General features: G+C 37.5%; 1 protein-coding gene across 1 annotated transcript in view; it reads right to left on the bottom strand.

The window, feature by feature from the left end:
* SLC9A9 (solute carrier family 9 member A9) overlaps positions 1–21680 on the bottom strand; it is a 174636-nt gene that overhangs the window by 45030 nt on the left and 107926 nt on the right. The window lies entirely within an intron of this gene.

The raw sequence follows: 21680 nt of genomic DNA, 5'->3' as shown, positions 1-21680 counted from the left end.
GGAGAAATGCAATTTAAAAATGTTTTAAGTTGAACAATAGGGGCTTGTGCTGATGAAAGACACAAGGAAGTATGAAAAGCAGTGGGGGATGATAAATAATATACATTATTATCACCCAAATCTGAGCCCCCATATACCTTGCAAGTTCCCACATAGTAGTAGGTCCACTAAGCTAAACCAGAATTTATTGATGCAAAGAAAATGTAGTCATTCACCGGATGTTAATTTAAGGCCACTTTACTGGTTTTCTGATAGGCTTCAGTCTTGAATGTAGTTGTGCTTTTGGTAATAACATATCACATTATATTTTAAAATAATATTTAATATTAACAATTACATACCTCAGCATTCTTTCCTGTCAATGTTATGCATACACTCTTATTGAATTTGAGACAATAACAGGAACTATATGAAAAGTAGATGCTTTTTATATACTGAAACGGACCAAAATAATAAATAGTAAATACTGAATGGACCAAAGAAATAAAGGCATTTCTTTCTATCATGGCTCTAGAGCATCAACAAACCTGAATCCTTCAGGCATAAATATTTCTATCTTTTAATTAAAAATAACCATCCTGGTGATGGCTCAACAAAGAGACAGAATCAATAGTAGATACTTCTTTTTCTTTTCTTTTCTTTTCTTTTCTTTTCTTTTCTTTTCTTTTCTTTTCTTTTCTTTTCTTTTCTTTTCTTTTCTTTTCTTTTCTTTTCTTTTCTTTTCTTTTCTTTTCTTTTCTTTTCTTTTCTTTTCTCCTCTTGGCCGTTAAATTGCAAGGAAAAGCTTCTGATGACACTAACCCTATTCATTAGTTTGGAATAAAGCAAGTAAGTTATTTCCATTTCTTTAAAATAGAAATATTTACATATGAAAAGGAAAAGAACCATTACCCAGAGGTTTAACCACCTATCTGACAGTGGGTTTATCATTGCCATGTGCACAACAGAAGTGTCCAGGGCCTTATCTGTGCTTGGCCCTGTAAAACAGAGCAGGGTGAGACAGCCCTGCCCTGCACAGGGTACAGGGTAAGGACTGTGGCTGCGGTGAAGGCTGCAGCAGTGGCACAAATGTGAGTGCTGTGGTCCCAAACTCATAACCCAGGTCAGAAGAGAAAGCGAATCTGTTTCTTGGCCATAGTCACAGGCGCTGTTTATTAGGCTGTGCTGGTTTGTTAGATGTGTTCACCAGCATCAGCACCTGGCCAAGACAAACCTAGCAGCAGTACATTAGCTCAGGGACTACAGAGATCTGGAAGTACAACAATCCATATTTACATGTGATAGGTGCAGCTGAAAGACAGGGCTACAGCACAGGCTTCACAACACTCTTCTTAATGAGCTTAACTTGACCTCAAAAAAGGTCAGTTCGGGGACAGAAGTAATTTAGCCTTCATGCACTTCTCAGCTGGGAAACCATCACTTCTGAATGACTGTGTGTGTTGGATTTGTGATGTGTTATTAGAGACTGAGCTAAGACAACAAAATATTTCAACCAGGACTTAAAGGACTGTAATAGCAAATGGGAAAAGGGGGAGGCCATGGGGAAGATAGGACCAGAGTTTCTGGCTGTGACATCGATTCAGTAGCAGGAATATAACTAATAGCTAATTCCACTGACAACAGAAATTAACTGATATTGTAAATCTAGATTTTTTTTCCTGAGTTCTGCAGAATTTTGTGGTGTGCTGAAGCTTTTCTGCATCTATAATTTCTCATCCTTACCACTACAGAGACAGCTAGACATTTTTGCAGAAACAGATTATTATAATACGGCACAAATGAAGATTCTCACATAATATCCTAACAGGAGCATTACATTTAAAGCTAGAAAAAAAGCAACAATAAATAAGGAAATCGACTTAGATTTTTCACCTATGAAAAAGAAAAGAAGGCTTCTATGCCACGTGAATTCACAGAGCCTGAGCTGACACTTTCTTTGGTCTGTTCTTTGCCCTCATTTAAAATACGTAGTCAGATGTAATTGCTGTTTTTCTCATGGAATAGTATCTAACTACTGGGAATTAGTCTGGATACCACAATATTACCAGGTGATTTAAAGTCCTGTGGGAAAAGAAGCAAATTATTCTTATGCATTATATAGGAGATTTCTTTAATGCATTAAAATAGCAATACCCTTTTGTAATTTTATAAAATATGAACTAAGCAAACTCAGTCCAGTCAGTTCTGAACTTGTGGCTAATTATTTCATATCCAAACCATAGGCTTGAGAGCCTAATACCAGGCTCCTGGCATTGAAAATCACGGTCTTCTAGAATTAACTCTGATACACTTGACATGAAAGTAGAATGCTGTATCTAAATATTAAATACTGCAAAAAGACCTATACCAAATTATGAGACAGTCAAGATGACTGAAATTAATCATAGATATACACTTCAAGTTTACAACCTTGACTTCTTCAAAAGACCTGCTAGATCTAATGCTATTGCTAGAAGAATTTACAAGCTTAAAATATGTATGAATTACCATAACTGCCTCTAAGAAATAGCCTGATAATATTTGTACAAATATCTTTCCCCTTTTAACATTCTTAGGTTTCCATTCCTGTGAGAAGATCCAATGGATGCTCAGAAAAGTATTTTCCTAGTGTTTTTTTTCTCTTGCTATCAACTTTTGTCTCTATTCTCCTGTTGTCTTCAAGCAGCCCCTCTTTTGTCCTTCTGTCCCACATTCCCTGGCTGCTCTCTGTTTCTTGTTTGTCCTCTAAATACTGTATGCTTTTATCTCTCCTTATGTTTTGCATCTTTTTATTCTATACTTTAAACATTAGGATGATTGCTCTTCCATGAAGACAAATGCAAAGACTTCTTAATCAGTTCTACACTGCAGTGAAGTTTACTTTATGTATTTAGATAGGCTTTAGTAATATCTCGGGTCCAAATGCTCTAGATAGGAAGGAAATCAAAACCCTGACAGCTTCTCTGTATTGACCTTTCTGGGCTTTTCTGGGTGGGGGTTGAGGTGTGGTAGGGCATGTGCCATGGTGGTTTTATGTTTTTAAATAAGGACTGCGTCAAAACCTGGATTCAGAGAATGCTTTGAGTTTCTATGCTCAAAATCTGGAAGGGAGGCTTTTTACTTCAGCCAGCCTCTAGCAACAAGGCCTAAGAATTTCTGGGAACTGTGCATTAATCTGCACAAGTACTCCTTGCAGTGGATGGATTTAAATCCCTGTGTGCTATCAAGTGCATAATTTTTTTTAGCAAGAGTCAGAATGCATTTAGTAATAAGGAATTTGTCACTGAATACAAAGCAGTTGAAAACATCTTTTCTTATGTGGTTTGAAATGAAAATAGATCAAAAGATAAATCCCAAATTGCCAGGGGAACCAGTAGGAAGAAATACACACCCAATCCCTAGGAATACTGAGTAGTAAATCACAATGCAGGCATTGTAAACTTTTAATTCCCTCACATCGCCACAAAATCAACAGTGAAATCTCTGCTTTCTGCAGTAGAGTCACAAAGAACCCTGTACAGACTCACATCTTTATGGGGATCTAGGCACACAGAGCGCAACTGTTGGTGTCTGTACTTACAAGTGTGATTCTCAGCCCTCCCTCACTCTTAAATGCTGGGAAATCTGCAAATAGAGACATTGCTCTGAAATCTGAATTCTAGTTACTGAAATGATCCTTCTGGGCCTGTATAGGCTTTCTCTACTGGCACAGTAGAGCATGGTTCATGCAAGTTAAATCTTGCTTGCAGCCCTACCTTGTCTGGTTTGCAACTACCACAGACCCACATGGGTTAGCTATGCTCCAGCTGAGGCAGCCAGGACTGCTTTCATTTGAAAACTTGTTCTGAGAGCATGTAATTAATTCTATCTCATTGAAGCCCCTAGAAAAATTGTTTATATCTGTATTATTTAATGCAGCTAATGATTTAATGAACAAAAGATCAAGCCTGGGAAAGAGAAATGTCTCCTAATGCAAGTAACAATCTTCCCCTGATCTAAGTGTAGGGTGGTAAATGTGTACCTGATGGAACAGGACATCACTGAGCTGTCACAATAGGGTGAGGATTAGCCAAGTGTCCTCTATATCTTTTTCGACAGCAGTGGGGAAACAAAGGCAGTGCAAGAGGTAAAAAGTCTGGCATCTCTATCCATTTCTGGCCTCATACTATGAAATGGGGATGACAACACTTCCTTCACTCTATTGCTCGTCTGTTTTGTGTCTTTAGCTTATAAGTACACATCCTTTATTATGTTTATACAAAATCTAGCTCAGCTGTGATTTTGTTTAGAGCTCCAAGAGTGCTGCTGTAAGTTAATTAATATCAATATTGGCTTCTTTGCTTGTCAAAGGTTTCACAGGAAGAACTCACCTTGTCAGTGCAATAACCTCAGCCTTCCACTGGCTATCTCACTGTAACTAAACCAGACTTTAAGTCTCAGCTTACATTTCAAAAGCTACACATCTCAGCAAAGGTTTTTTGAGTAAGTGATTTAGAACCCAATTTTCAAAGATGGCCATTAAACAGCATTTGCAACAGGAGTCTTGAATATTTTTGCATGAATAAATCTCAAGCTTGCAGCTATACATCATCAGTATCTTGCATTCAGTACAGAATTATTAACTGTAAAGACTAGACACATGAGCAAAATAAAAAAAAAGATTGTTTCATGATCTCTAATAAATCATTGTAATTGAAATTAGAAAACCCTTCAGGATAAATAATGGTTTGCCAGGACATTATTCTTGTCCATGTGGCAGCAAGTGTGATGTGTATTCCTAGCAAACTGATACCTAAAATCTGCTTTTGTTTCTAGATGGCTGTATTGTTGCTACATGCTGCTTTTTCTGTGGACTGATGCTGTCAGAAACATCTGCTTTTTTATAGCACAGTATTTCATTGACATAAGCCCATGAGGGATTATGGCATGAGTATAGATCTTCGAAGTTCAGCTCAAACTGATTTTGTTAATAAATGAAAACACTTCAGTTTAAGTTTAAGGCAAGAGTAATCACTTGCATCTCACAGCAGAAAGAACAAATCAGTTTAATTTCATGCTGAGGAGGGTTAAAGGAAATTGTCAGGTAAATGATGCTTCCTAAATGGTTATGGCAGCTCTTTGTCATGTAGCTAATGCTTTCTATATGCAACATGCTGAAATGGAACAAAAACTATAATTTTAAACTTGTCAAACAAAGAGGTAAAAGTGATGTAGTTTAAATTTTGAAGTTGGAATTTCATAAAATTGGTAATTTTTTTTTTTTCAAATGCTAAACATTTTTCTGTGGTCAAAGTCTATGCACCATTTTTGGTGGACATATGGAGAACTACTTGGTTGCAGAATTGACAGTTGAGTTAATGCACATGTATAAATGATGTCCAAATAAAGGTGGGTGAAACACATGAAGATAGTGGGTAAATGCAAATAGAAGATAAGGCTGAGGCAAGAATTGTAGTGCTCTATAAGAGATCCACAAGTTCTAGATGTGACCTTAAGTATCGAAAACATTGTGAAATTGAGGGTAATGTCACTGAAGAGAATTTTACTACCTTCCTGTAGCTGTGCAATTGTGTGAAGAAAATGCTAAGGTTTAAAAACAGATGATGGCTTGCATTTACATTATGAATTTATTTGCAGAGCAGACAGAGTAATGAACTGGATCTGTAGAGAGATGATAATCCTATTATCGTCCTGATAATCCTATTTTATCCTAATATTGGGGCATGGGTACTAAAATAGTATGGCACTTTGGAGTCCCAAGGCACATGGCAGAATGCAGTGTCAGATGTCTTGCAGTCATGGGAGCAGGGCACTCCAGTGCAGCATCCTGAGCAGCAGTGATTTACATCCCTACAGTGCTTCTCACACACACAGGAGATTAGCAATGCTGTGTGAATATACCTGTAGAGGAATCAGGCCTCTTGCTTAAAAATATGAACAGAAGTGGAGTCAAGTTAACATAATTTAACTTCTGTAGAATTTTTAGAAATCATAGTTTGTAGTAGTATCAATGCACATGAATAGAATTGGAAAAAAAATCAGCATGAAAGTTGGAAGAAACCAAAATAACAAACTTCTGATGACAGTGCCAGGACTGGGATGAATTTTCAGGTTTAAGGAAAGATTATTGCGGTAGATTCTATGACCAAATCAAGTGTTATTGTTTATTATGACACTCAGGCTTGTTACACCAAAGATCACCAAATCTAGCTGGATGGGAAGTGCAAGTTGTATGTTTATGTCCATAGACACAGTGATTATATAAATTACATTGAATTCCATGTCAAGTTGGAAAAATAGCAGCTGTTGATGTGCCAAACCCACTCTGCCCCAGTACCATGCTACTCACAGTTAGCTGAGGAGGTTTAACTCACAGCACAAGGCTGCAGCTCAGCTCAGCACTACTTCATCTTCAGGCTGTGGCTGCAGGGGATTCCTGATTTGTGATGCTGAAAATGCAGGGCTTTACAGAAGTTTTACATCCCTGTGTCCATAGGTGCATGTGTCTTTAGGGATCCAAACTCACAGTTGATTCCTGCCTCTGATACAAAGTGAATGCATGGGAAATTTGATTTCTGTGCTTTCTCTAGCACTGTTTTCTTGGATTTCACAAGAATTATACAGTTAAATAGGTTCAGTATGTGGTTCACAGACAACTAGTGAAGCCAATGGATCCTTGGCAGCAATGTTATGCATCCTCTTGGGACATCAGCTGTTCAACACTATTTTGCTTCTTTCACTTCCCCCTGCCTTTTTCCTCCCCCCTTTTGATTTTGGTTTTCCTATTTATATATGCTTTTACTGTATGTGATTCCTATACCTTTTATTACACTGTGGTAGGTGATCCAGCTATCACCTTCTACTTTGGTGTTTATAGCTTCCTTTGCTGAGTAACAACTCACTTGCATGTTTTATTTTCCTAGTTCTGCTTTAGGGAGAAGAAAAATCTGTCATAAAATGATATTTTAGTAGTCCACATTTAGATTAATCAACTTTCTGTTCTAAAGTATGTGGGAAATGCCACCATTTCCCCCTTTTTAAAAAAATGTCCTTATTTGGAGAACATCTAAGATGCAATTGTTTTTCTAGGAAGCTGGCAATGTTCAGATCCCTCTGAGAGTTTGGCAAATCTTTGTTCTGTTCCCCTGTCCTCAGTAAGGACTGGTGGGTGTGCCATGCTTGTATGTGAGCCATTCCACTCTCTCTGCACCTAAAGAGCAGGTTTTAAAAATCTATTCTTATCCTAAAATGCCCCCACTGTTTTTTTGAGCAGGCTCTGAGTTGCAGTGAGTGAGGGGAGGTTCCCCAGGGCTCTCAGCTCAGAGACATGGAATATGTCCTGGACCAGGACAAAGTCTCACAGCTCCCAGTCCATCAATGTCACTGGTGGCACTCACAGGGGGCAGAGTCACACCAGCACTGCATCTTTCCAAACACAGCTTCCCTGGTATTTTTGCCAGCTTCTCAGCGTTTCTGAGTTATACTGGGATGTGCTGGTCATTTTAACTTTCCATTTATGACTGTACTGACATCCCTCATCAGCCTGGGTTTCATTAACTGGAGAGGGGCACTCACTGGCATTGATGTCATTTACTCACTGAAAGAAAGAGATCGTTTTATGCAGCCCATTTATGTAAAACCTGAGATGTGTAGAACAAGGTGAGCACTTCGCTGCCTGCTTTTCAAGCACTTAGGTTCTGTCTATAATCTCCCTCTTGTTTTGAAGTGCAGGAAGGGCAGGAAGTCCAGAACAGGGTTATAGGGAGGCATGGCCACAGTCAGTTAATAGGCACTGCCCCTCACAGTAACACTGCACTTACTGAGCAGGAGGTGATTACCTGTAGGCAATCAGACACAGATTTATGGGCAAAGGATGGGAAAGACTGAAAGGACTGCAATCCTCCCGAATTTTTATTTTTAATCATAGCTACAGAAAAAACCCAAACCCTCAGTAAATCTAAAAATCAGGGTAACTGCTACCAAAAAAATTCTAAAATGAAACTCTCATGCTAACAGTAGATGATTTGATATAAAAATGTTATAAAATTATTAAAAATTTTCTTTGTTTAGATTGGGAAAAAAATCTGTTCAGACATAGCTGAGATGGAGATGCCTCTGGAGAAAAATGTTGTTACAAGGGTCACATCACTCAGGAATACTGTATTCCGATTGGAGAAACTGAAAAATAATAACACATGAAAAATAATGTGACCTGAATAATTTTATAAAACTGCAGGAGAAGTTCAGATATGCGGAGTGTGCATGGTAGTAGCTGATATATACAGGGCAATTATCGCTTTCTCAGCAAGGTGTCATTTTGAAATTTAGTTTTCACCTGAGTTTTATATCTCAGATGAGAACTGGGACTCAGAATAAGAGAATCCATAGATATAATGTTATAGTATTGAGGCAGCATTGACTTCAAAGTGAGGATGGGATTGGATCCCTTTTTCAGTAGTAATGATGTTATTGCTCTAGAGTGCCAACCCAGTTAATCCTGACTAAGGTGAGCTTTTGAGGTACTGAATCACAGCACAGTGTGGGAAGGTTGTCAGGAGGTGACACCGATGCCTTCCATCCAAAATCTTTATCATTTTGGGGGAATAAAAAAAAAGAGGGGCAGGTACATTTGATTTCCATTACTTTAAGTTAAAGATCTTGTATTTTCAATAATACCTACTTGGACTGATCCCAACCTATATGTCTTAAGGAGCTACTGGTGACAGCAGGTGCTTTTTTGCTTTAACTTAAGATATTGCAAATGGAGAGGTTTAGACGCACAGATGCATTTGTGTGTCATCTTTTCAATAAGAGGCGGTGAAGAAAACACAATATTGATCTGCCTCCATGTGCTTTAAGAATTTAATTACTATTACCATACCTCTCCCCATGCTGTGAGAAGGTCTACAGATAAATTGCTCTGTACACAATATTGGAAATGTATTAATAAAAAAAAAAATCCCTGGAACATCATTAAAAATACATTTTCAGTTAATGCAAAAAGACAGAAACAGCACTACATTACAAAAAGTATCATTTTTGCACATAGTAAATATCATAACTACTACTTTTATGAACTCCATGGGGACGACTGGAGCTTTAAGAACAAAACAAAGGAATTAGGCTGCTGTGTTGATGTCTTACTTAGGCTACTAATAAACTTTGTCAGCTAGGAAAAATGGGAACTGATTTTACAGAAGATCTGTATGAGGAAAAGGAACTGCGTGCAGATGTATTTTGACAAAATCCTATAGATGAGATTAGTCAATTTCTGGCTCAGAAATAACAGTTCCCTCCAGTGAATTATATCAATGATTTTTAGAGCAGTAATATGTTGTTTCTCTGAATTACTTTAGGTGTCTGTTCCTTTATTTTCCTTGAACATAAAGAGCACAGTGTTGGAAAGAAGCCCAGGCCATGGTAGATGCATTATATTATTGTTAATGTGATTAACCCAAAGTAATACATTAAATCCTCCTGAGGCATTAGTCTAAATAATGAGATGGCCAACTCTAAATTCCCTGGGCTCACGGCATGGGGAAAAATATATCATGTGCTTCATCTCTTGCATTGGCATTTGAAATTTATCATGTGAAGCCAGTACTGGGAGCAATTGTGCACAGAGCCATTGTAAGGGAAGAGTAAACATGGTCAAGCCTAAAGCATGTTACAACCAAAGCATGCTGAGTAAATGCCTCTGCCTCTGCTGCTGAGATCTGCCACAAAAGCTTTCACCCATCTGCCCACTTAAGCTACTCTTTTCACAAGAAGTTTGTCAATCAGCTGCACTGTTTAAGATCATATTTAACTCCTGCTTTAAAATACATTCACCTAAATTCTGTCTGAAATGCTCAGAACAGCAGGGAATGATAGAAAGGACTTGTATGGATTGATTGACCCAGGGCTGTACGAAGCAGGTTGAGGGTATATTGTCCTGTATACCATATAAGATATGCTGTACTGTTTTTAAAAATCAAAGATGAAATCAAAATGGCAGTTTTGAATTCTCAACACCATGCAGCACAGGGGTGTGTAGAGCTGAAGCCACTCTGCTCATAGGTAGAGGTGCTGCAGTGCATAATCTCAGTAAGCACTGATAGGATCTTTCTGTGCTTCCTCACCTAGGAAAAAGGGTTCAGACTCAGGAAAATGTTAGGTACTTAACCAGAGGAGTTTTGCCTAAATTTGCATTGTCTGATGTGCACAGTGCTGATAATTATTATCCTTTCTTTTAAATAGCAGAACAACACCTGTGCACATTTGTGTCAAAACACTTTAAAATACAGCAGGATGAACAGTAGTGTCTTTCCTGAAGGCAATGTTCTTAGACACTGCTTAATGGAAAATTTAACTTCTCATTTCTCCTCCACCACTTTTCTTCTCAGCAACATGGAATAAAATAATGACTCAAAGATACCGATTTTGTTTAATTTTTTGCCATACCATTTAAAACCCCAAACTTACTTAGATTTTATCCTCTTGAGAAAGCAAATATCAATTAATGCATAATAGTCTTTTTGACAGAGTGACTATAGAAATGCTGGAAAAGTATGCTTCCCTTTATCTAGTGTTTATGCTTTTCTATGTTGTTTTATTTCATGAGTACTGATAATTGCACCATTTAGTTTAGACAGTGCAGATTTCTGTTGATTTAAAATTTGTTTTTGCAATATAATCCTTCCTTAAGAAACTTGGCCATCTTTAACAGTTTTAAGCAATACATGTAGCTCTTGTGTGACTGTTTAAAATAATATTTAGGCCATTCATACAAAAGCTTACTGTATCTAAAATAGATACTGATCTATTTATGATCTATGTGTTTGCACTGTTTGCAATGTGAGGCAATGGAAAGCTATTACTGACATAAATGTGCATGTGTGCATGTTCACAGAAACCCTCTAAGCCCTTGACCTGCAGAGGCTTCAGAGGGAAAAAAAGTATTTTCTGGTACTGATGCCAAATTTGGACCAGATTCAATCCAAAATTGTCAGAGCTGCCAGCAGCACAGGGCTCTTGGAGCAGCAGATGTGGCTTTGGGACAGTGATGTTTGGGTGGGTTTGTTTCCTTTTGAGTTTGCAGATGACTTTTACTTGTACAACAACACCAGAGAAGATAGATACTTGTAAGGTAGTTGCTGTGTTTACCAAGAACTGTAGGAAATGGCCATTTTCACAGTGTGCAAAGGCCCTTTGTAGAGTTCAGAAAGTAAACTAAACACAAATTCTAGGCTTGGGGTTGTTTTAAATTGTTTTTACTCACTTTTTTTCTTGAATTGTTTTTACTCACATTTCTAAATATGTATAACTTGGGAAAAGCTCATTTATTTGGAGAGAATGAGAGCTTAAATGGAATGTAAATGATCCAGATGTTCAGATATGGCTCCCTAACAGAGATGAAATTCAACTTGTATGCATGTTTTTGAATTGTGTTACATTGTATTCAGGAGAACTGAGGAAATATCAGGCATTTGTTTTGCATTTGAGCATTCTTATTCTGGCAAAGCAAAGGTTTCAGATTTCAATGTCGGCTTTTTCCTTTTGCATCAGCAACTCAAATGTGGCTGCAAACCTCTTGATTCTGCTATTTCTGTTGATCTCAAGTCAAAAATTTCCTAATTTTCTCTTGGTAATGAACCAAATTGGCATTTTGCCTTGTTTGCTGGGGGGTCTCTCATAAACATGTACTGTTTTGAGATATATATATTTTTTTTAATACTGCTTGCACCAGTCCTTGCAAGCCTTTCATGAGCACCCAGGAGGAGAGTTAATCACCCCTTTGTTGAATGGTACTTACTAATTGGGAAACACTGGTAAAACACTTTCATTTTAATGAATTAAAGTCTCTCTTTTCACAAGTGTATTTGAAGACACTCTTCAAAGTTTCTAGTGTTTGGGGTTTTTTTATTTAAATTTAATTTATTTTGTCTTTTCTCTGTAGCCATATACAGCTTGAGCAATAATCCTGAAGCACCCAGTTGAAGTTTAAAATGAGTGTAGGGAAAAAGGAGTGCTGGGAGGATGAGATAGGGAGTGTGCTATAAAGTTTCATAGTTTTGTTTAAGCTTCTTGTGTTGCTTTGTTGAGTGTTGGGAGGTGTTTGCTACATCAGAGTTAAGAAAAGGGCTCCATTCTCTTTTTGTAAAAATAAGAATAAACTGCTGTGTGTAGCAATTATGAACCAACATCTGAATTCTAGCTGTGATGACACAGAAAGCAATGAGATTAAAAAGAGACAAAGTAAGAAAGTAGAGTGAGAAATTGCCTTGATCAGGCATTCTGAAAGCATAGTATGCTTCTGCCTACAGGCCAAGAGAATAAATGAATGCCATTATGACAGCCTGCACCAGCTAAGGATCTGTCCCCATTTCTCCACTCAGCTTCCCTGGCGCTCAAAGTATTTCTCTGTGGCCAGTGACTTTAGACAATGTGGTATTTCTGTCAGTTTATTCATAAATATGTCATATTTTGGTATTGGCTTTAGGTTCCTACCTTACTGAGCAGAGCCAGTAAACTTGAGAGCTGAAAGACAAGTCTAATGCCTAAAACTCCCTACAGATTCACAAAATCATTCTGGTTGGAGGAGATCTTTAAGATTGTTGAGTTCAACCATTAACTCAGCACTGCCCACAACTAAAGCCTTTGCCACATCTACATCTGGAAAGGCAAGAGCCTTCTTCCCTTCTTTTGTGAAACAAAGAAAAGATTAATTGATTTTACTTCTTAAAATGTATCATTACTCCTTTCTGGGACACTCAAGTTGAGATATTTGTAATAAATTGTAGCAACATTTGCTTAATCTAACTTTGGGAGTTTATTTATTATTCTGATTTTCAATGTAAATGATAGGAATGTGGCACACATCCATTATGACTTGGGTTCCAAAGTCATAAGGCAATACAAGTAAATGCTCTGACAGAGAATTCAATGTCTCTTTCTAGTATTTCATTGAGCATAAATAAGAAAGTACATTGTCTGCAGACTGACTTTTGAAATTATGCTGAGACACTAGAATTCAAATTCAAGTATATATATATGTAAGGATTACTAGATCAGAAAACATGTGAGCAGTAATTCTTCTGTAGACTACTGAAAAGGAAGACCTGGATTCTGAACTTTGCAGAAGATGACTGTATTTTACTTGATGACTCATTTTAAATGGAACAGAAATAGTTGCTTGGACAGAAGGTGATACCTCCTTAGTGAACACATTAGCCACCAGTCTACACAACAATTTGATCTAATTTTCTGGTGAACTAGAATTATTTTCTAACTTCTCTGTTCTCCTCACCTCATTATACATATGCATCCACATGCAGAATTGGTGAGGTTTGGGCTAGAATTCTTCCAGAAGGGTGGAAGGTACTGAATGAGGCAGAGGAAGCAAACCATCAAACCCATGCAGGCAAGAGGGAGAGCAGGGCTGCTACTGCTGTGTCTGGATGGGAAAAAGGCTGCCATGGCATTTGTAGGGATCCTCTGGGGTGGAGATTAGAAAAGCTCGGGGACTGATGAAGACTCAGATCAAGATGCAGGCAGACTCCCTGAACCCACTCTGTGATTTCTGACCAGGCCTAGTGCTCATGAACAAGTGAATAGCAAAGACAACTGGGTAGTTCCAAGGTCACCCTATACAAAACCTTGTCTACTTGTAAGAGTAGATCAGCAAAGCTGTGGTTTTTAGGATTCCTGTTTAAGTATTTCACATGAACAACACTTTATATGTAAACTTTTGTACAAACATCTTTTCTGTATATTTATTTGCATAGAAAAATATTTAATGTATGTTTCAAGATTCTTTTATATATTATTTGTCACTATAACAAAATGGTGTATCTATTTGAAGAAGTAAAGAATGCACAAGAAGAATATATTTTTAAGGATGTTGAAATCAAGTACTTCTTGCTGAGACAAGAGGTAATTTTCTCATTCAAAGCTTGTCGATGTACTGAGCAGCCAGTCACTGTTGGGCTATTTCTGATAACTCACTCTACAAAAGTCCATTACACTCTAGTTATCTGTTTATTAAAAGCTAAAACCCCAGATTGCCATACAGAGCCTCCATTACTTAACATCTGCTTTAATTAACTTTTCACATTCAACTAATTCTGGAAAAATTTGATAGGCCTTTTATCAAACATGCCAGACCTGTCCTTCTACTCTACATATTAAAAAAGAACACAAAGTTCAGAATTTCCAGAGGAATGTTTCACGAGAACTGTGAGTTTCATGAAAGTTGAAGTCACAGTTCTCTTCTGTCACAAAGTTCCTCTCCAAACCCAGATGTACCCAATAATGTTTTTATTGTTTATGTTCACTATTTTTTATTGAGAATATTTATATCACAGTCCATACATTGTAGAAAACCCTCAGGGCCTGCAAGACCCCAAATCTTCCCACTTAGCACCTTTATTCTTGTTAGAAGATGCGAGGTATGTTTTGGGGCTTTTTCTTCGTGTAGAGTTTAAAAATAGAATGAAATGGTTTTGTACTTTGTGTAATATTTGATAGCATGAAGCACAACCACATGAAAGCTTAAAACACCTGAGAAAGTTTGAAAAAAAGGGTTTTTTTAATAGAGATAGGGTATTTTAAGTCATGCTGGAAACTTGAATCACTTCTAAATGAAACATCCATTTCATATTGTTTTGGTGAAAATATTCTAGTATTCTTAGTCAAGAAAAGCAGGAGAAGGATGAATGGAAATTATGCAAACTAACAAATGTGAAAACCCTTAATTCCATGCCCTTCTATTTCTTTAGTCCAGCTGACAGTATCACTGTCGTATCAGTATCAGTTCTTAAAATATGAAAGTTTAGTGAGTTTTGAGAGCAGTAATTTTGCAGAAAACAACAGTTTCTGACCAATAATAGAAAGAATTAAGCAGTATCTTGTTCAATACTTACAGACTAGGAATATAAGATTCATCATAGTAAATGTGATCCTTATTTTTTCTGTTATCCAGTTTGATACCACATATTTTATATAGAACTTTTAAAGGCTCAAACAATTTTATGTACCTTCTTCTTATCTTCAAGTGACACAGTTTTGACACATTTTAAATAAACTGGGTTTATGCTTGCACCAATTTAATTCTGACAGAGCAGTCGGAGCTCCAGATTAATTTGGGATATTTTGGTAGAAAGCAATAAATCATCAGTCTTATTCCAAAGTTCCAAATAATTAAGATGTTCCCCAGCACTATTTCCAGATAGTTTGTTTGGTTATTTATTTTTAACTTGAAGAACTTCATCATGTTGAGTGCTGCACAGCAGTTACCTTTTGTATGATAAGGAGAAAAGTTTTAATGGGAGAAAAAAAAATATTACATTAGATTGAAGAAAGTTTTTTTAGCATACTCACACATATCAAAGAAAAAGTATTTTAAAATAGGATAAACTAAATAGTTTAATTGACATGAATTGAGCTGGATGGATTCCATTCCAAATTATAGATTTATTTATAGTTTTCTGGAACTCAGTATTCAGGGTTTTTGGCCTGTGAAGAGTTCATTTTACCATTTGTTGCTGGTAAACTGAAAGGCATGAATCTTTTATTGTTGTGTAATTTTCCTTCTCTCCTCTACCAAGTATTCTAGCAATAAAAGTGTATCTTTCATATCTTTCTTTTCTTGTTTTCAATAACCATGTGGAGCTAGAAATACAAGCTGTGTGAGGTGGGATTTAACTGTCTGCCCTGTTAGGAGCCTGTGCTCAAAATTAGACCCCTCTGGCCAATAAAGACCAACAGAGTTAATAGCTGGAGTCATGTACAAGTCATGCACAAGTCATAGTTACAATCCAAAATGTTCTGTTCAACATCTGCACTGGACTGCCTTCACATCTGTAGTCTGAAAGCCCAAGTCCTCTGTATTTTAGTCTTTTATTTTGTTATCAAGCGCAAATGTTTATAAATCTTTTTTAGTGCCATTCAGGCAAAATGCTGTGGCGAATAACTGTGAGAGATCAAATGCACACCTTACCTTTGCTGAGAAGTACCTTGCAAATAAATGATAGGCATTTCAGGAGATTACTGAGATTCATTACCTGGATGATTTCTCATTTTCAGATAGAAATGAAAGGAAATGATCCAATTTCTTTTTTTTTTTTTTTTTAATAATAACATCCAATACATTTGATGTCCAATTTTATAGTGCTTCTTGATTTACAGCATTTCCCAGGCTAATCGTGCTCCTAGCTACCATTACAAAAGCAGCTATCATCTTAACTCTTTCAGTGTGGGTGCCACCCAAGAAATGTTTTCTTTGTTCAAAGAAAATTTCATGTGTGATGTTGAATTCCTCTGGGTTTGAAGCAGAATGCCTTTCTAATATGACTTCAGTCAGGAACTCCAGAGCATTTGCTATTTCTTGTAATTGCTGCATACACATGAAGTGCTTACATACCCGCAAATCCAGAACTGGTGGCAACAACCACCAACCAAAGAAAAAGTATCACATCTAGCAATATTTTTGTATTAAAAAAAGATCCTTGACTTGATTCTAACCCAGTCTACTGCTACTGCAGGGGATCAAGGGGAACAAATGAACCCATGTCACAAGTAATCAAGACATTACCATGCAAATTATTTGAATTATGAATGACAAGGATCTCTTGGATTAACTTGAAATTGCTGATAGTTATTTCTAGTGGCTCTATGTCCTATAGCTGGAGTCAAAACTCTGCCTTTTCCATTGTCTTCCTGGACCAGTTGTTTCCCACCCTGCTGGGTAGGTGAGTTACTGAGACAGAGTGACTGGCAGCCATGCAGCTTCCTAGGTGAATCCCAAATTACAGTTTTTCTGCTATACCCAGAATATTGTGTGTGAACAATGATGGAGCTCATCAGCAAAACAATGTGTCTTGAAGATAATGCTCCTTCAATAATTCCGGGACAGAATTTCCTCTGAGCCTGTGCTGTGGGCTGTCCATGAACACCTGAAATCCTCCTCGTTAGTTTAGTTTTACTTGAATAATTTTCAAGGTGCTCTTCACAATTGTGAATAACGCTTTTGAAACAGCATTGTAGATTTTGTGGCCCAAAGATCTGCACATTGATCAGTAATATCCTAATGCTGAGGAGAGTCTGGGGGTCAGCAACATGTTTTCTCATGTGTATGCCATTAGTGGAAATGCAGGAATATTTAAACTGTCATCAGTACAAGAGACGCCAGGCAGGAGGTTGTCCTGCGGATGTTCACAGGAGCAGATAGTTGGCAAGCTAAGGACAGTGCATTAAAAATAGTTGCAGCATTTATGGTTAAACTTGTTACATTAAATTACAGATGTTTCTGGATTCCAGAGGACTAAATGCTTTTCCAGGGAAAGACAGTGTGATCTCTCTTGAAAGTGTGTCTGGGTGAAGTAAAACCTCAGTAGGCTGAAGAGACTTTGCTAAGATTGGCCTCTCAACAGGAGTGTTTATTGCAGTGTGATTTAAATGCACACTGTACCATGCCTAAAGAGCAATATGACCTGCAAACCAGATCAAACTTCGTTTATGTGAGCTATATTTTTTACTGAGAGGGCACACCAGTTAGGCTGATTATGACTGTTCTAAACACAAAACAAAATAATAACCAGTACAAAGTGCACAGAAATACAACTGTGCTTGAAAATATCCTTATCCTGCCAAAAAATATTTGCACTGTTCATCTCTATGTTGTGGTGGCTCACAAATTACAGTTGAAGATGCTGTTTTCAACAGTAAATAACAGATGCTTCACTTCAACTAAACTGTTTTCCAGGACTCTAGAGGAAATATGACCCAAAGGAATATGGTTATAGAAGAAAGAACCAGCCAAGGCCAGGAAAAAACATTTAGCTAAATCTTCTTCTCTAAACTGACTTTTCTTCTTCTTGACAAATGGTGGCAAGAAAATGCTTTCAAAGGAATACAAGCAAAACAATTAATAAGGTCCAGTATAATTTCTAAGTATTGAATCATGGACCATCTGAAGATATGTACACACACTCTTGGCTGGGACATTCAGAGTGTTTCATGGACTATCCAGGTTTCAGGGAGATTTAACCTTTTTTGCCCATGTGAGGGAGAAAGGAAAGCCAAAATGTATTTCCTCAGTTTTGGAATAAGTGAAAAGCACTGGAGATCAAACTCTAGTTTGACTCTAGTTCATAAGGAATAGCAGTAAGGTGACGTTCTGTCTCATGCTCTTCTCCATGAGCAGAGCAGCACTCAGTGATGCAGCACAAAATTCTGATGAGGTTTCTCTTAACCAAGAGGATCATTCCTCCTTGCCTCAGCTGACTGCAGCCTCACTGCCCAGATCACCTGTCAGGAGACCATTCTGTCCAGTACCTTTCTGCAGCACCCCTTTAAACACAGCTGAACACAGGCAATGCAACTATGGAGTGTGGGAACAATGAAAATAATATCTTTTGCTACTGGATTGTGGCCAGTGCTACAATCCTGGCCAAGATCATGTTGTTACTGTGGTTGCTCTGTCATTAAGTTCTGTCTTTCAGCAGTCTATAACTAGTTGTTAAAAGGCTGAGATAAACACAGAATCATATTCTACTAACCATGTTTTTAGGGTTTTTTTGTGGTAGACAGCCATAGTCATACACAGTGAAGGCACAGCATTTTAATCCACTGCCCATCTACATCCCCAGTGAGCTATTCTGGTAACATATGCACTGCCTTAGTCTTTGATGTTGAAACAAACTACTGGATACTGAAGGATCCCAAATGTTGACACTTCTGCTGACTGAGATGATTTTGCTAAGAATGTGAGTTCAGTCAGCCTTGGTCAACCTCCAAAAATGGGGTATGCCAGGCCTCAGTATCTTGAGAAGGTCAGATGCCTGCAACTGAAGTTTCAGGTGAACTAGAAATGGTGTGATTTTAATGGCAGCCAGGCACACAGACAGTTCTTTTCTAAAATACATTTACCAACAGTAAAGGCCAGATAGGCACAGTAGTCTTACTAAAAGTTACTATTCAGTGCTTCTTAGTATTTATTTAGAACATGGAATAAAATTCTTCCTATTAATTGAAGAACTGCTGCAAGGAGATGCACAAAGTCTGGAAATCCCTTGACAAACATTTACACAGAAGGTGATGATAAACAAGACCTAATACCTAGCACAGTTCTTTTATAGGACATGTTTTATTAACAGCTTGGAATTTTCACTCTGCCTGTCAGGAGAATTCTTTATCCTCAAACCTCAGTGCAGATTTACTGTAAAATGTAGCTCTCTATTTTTAATCAGAGTATGGGGCATGAAGGGAATCATATATCCAAAAGCATTAGCAAGTAATGTTCAACATCTCTGAAGGCACATTTATTGAATAGTTCAATTTGACTGCAAACTTAAATGGCTATCTCTGTTTTGGTGTTGATACATTACGAAATTATTCTCACATGCTGATCCAGGTTTATTCATTGTCTGCCAAGAACTGAATATTATAGTCCTTTCACATGGGGAATAAAAGCAATTTTTTTTCCTGTTACAACTCTCAGATAAGTCCAAAAACAATGTATTATTTAGGAACATGGTGCAGGCAGTTCTGCTCTCAGCATGGCAGTGATAATGCTGTAAACACCCTGCATGTGCCTCTGTGCTGGGAAGTGCTAAGTTCCTGCACCAGACAGCTGGGAACTTTCAAATACGACCTCATTTTCAGAGAGGGAAACACTCAACACTCCCTGAAACTCAGTTTCAGGTGTTTAGAAAGGAGACAGCCAAAATAAGTAAGGCATTTCTTAATGGGAAATGGAAGTTGAGCCTTTTTCTGTAGCACATGGTGAATTTTGATAGTGTATCTTACTATATGTTTTAGCAACAATTTTCAAGTGTTGTATAAGCCATACATATTCCTGGAATAAATCAACTGGTAGTTATCGCTGAGGACACATCCTAATCTTTTCTCTAAAAATAGTGACAAATTATATCTACAGTATGTTAAATTTTAACTGAAAAAGAAAAGCGTGGATCTCATAGTATTGCTGTAAGAAGAGGGGAAATTATGGGAATTCCGGTTATTATGGAGAAAAATATTGATTTTTTTCAGAAAACTTTTGATTTCTACTCTTATTTTTAAATTGTCATATTTCTATTCCCTTATACACCAAGATTCCTGGTCACTATTATGAGAACTTCACAATGGAAATTATGGAGAGTGCAAGAAATAACTGAAGCATGGTATAATATGTGGGTAATAATATACAGTAAGGAGGCTATACATATCTGAGTGCTGTCTCCTCCCCTAACACTGTAATGCATTATGGCAGAGCAAATGTTAAATATATTGGTGTGAGTTCTTTCTGATTTATGTTATTTTTATTTATCTTGAACTGAAAGGGTGATAGATTTATGTTTTAAATCCAAACTGTGGGTAAGCTCGTCTGTACTCAAGCATTTATCTCTAGGATAAGACTGAGTTGGTCAACCTTGAGGAGTTTAGAGTTGCATTTCCTGAACTAATGATAGGAACTGGAGCCTATTTCACAGAGGGAGAGGGGACACAAAACAGTGCATGTGAATAAGATTCAATCCATCCAAATATATTCAGAAATCACATACTCTTCTCTATTAGTCTCTGAATGCCTTCAGTTAAATTAAATACATTATCTGCAGGATAATCATTTTATGATGAAAAACAGGCAAAAGAAGCACGCTCTGCTTGGGGCTGTTATTTGCTTGACCCTGTTGTTTTTACCATTCTCTCCTGAGAAGGTTTACCTCTACAGCAACTTGTAGCTTATGTAGGGACAGCCAGTGTAGACAGTGTAACCATTCACATACTTTTAATTTCCTGTAATCACTTAATTTTTATAAGGTGAATAACTTCAGTTGTTTAGATTAACTGAGCTAGCACTGTGCTTTGGATTTGACCAGTAGTGGTAGCTCTGGTTCCCTGGAGCACGGGGGAATCCCACAGAAGCTTCAAAGTGCCCTGGGAAGGAGCCTGAGGGACACTTGATCACAAAGGGCTGCTGTGAGACAAGCCCTCTCTTCTGTGCTCATAGCCATGGCTGCAGCATTTCCCTGGCTTCACCCCTTTTTTTCTGTAACTGATGACACCCAAACCCATTCCAACAAACCTCTTCAGAGACGATCATTTTCATACTTCTAATGCAGTTTCCCTTGGCTTTGTGAGCTATACCCTCCAAATTAGTTTGACAAATACTGTCCTTTTCTTCTGAAGAATCATGGGGATAGATGCAGCTCAGAATTCCTGTTCAGGCACAGGTGTCAGCATGCTGGGGGACTACACCAAGCAAGTTGGTGTAATTTGCTACAGCTCTGTAACTTTCCTCAGCAAACTCATCTGCCAGAATCCATACAAGCATCAATTGCCATGAATTACCACCACCTTTAGGTACAACTACCTGGAGAAATTACTTAAGACTAAAAAGACAAATGCTGGTAGCTAAGGACAAAAGTCCCCATTGAGGTGTAATAAATTATAAAGACAATTAAATATCTTTACTAGAAGGAGAAACCAGAGCCTTGAGATACATTTGTAATTAAAGATGTCTTTAAAATTTTATCTCAATTTGACCTTCTCATAATTTATGAAGATGCATGATCCAATGTCAAGAAATTAAGAGAAAATTATGAACCTAATAGCTTTATAGTAAGAAAATCTATATCCTGATTACAAACCCAATTTATTTTACTGGTAAAAATGTCTGCCAGATCTGATGGGATTCAGAGGAAATCCTCAGAGACAAGTAT

The sequence above is a fragment of the Cinclus cinclus genome, chromosome 10 (assembly GCF_963662255.1).
Source record: "Cinclus cinclus chromosome 10, bCinCin1.1, whole genome shotgun sequence".
Lineage (NCBI taxonomy): Eukaryota > Metazoa > Chordata > Aves > Passeriformes > Cinclidae > Cinclus > Cinclus cinclus.
The sequence above is the reverse complement of the archived record's forward strand: the minus strand, read 5'-3'. Positions and strand labels throughout refer to the sequence as shown.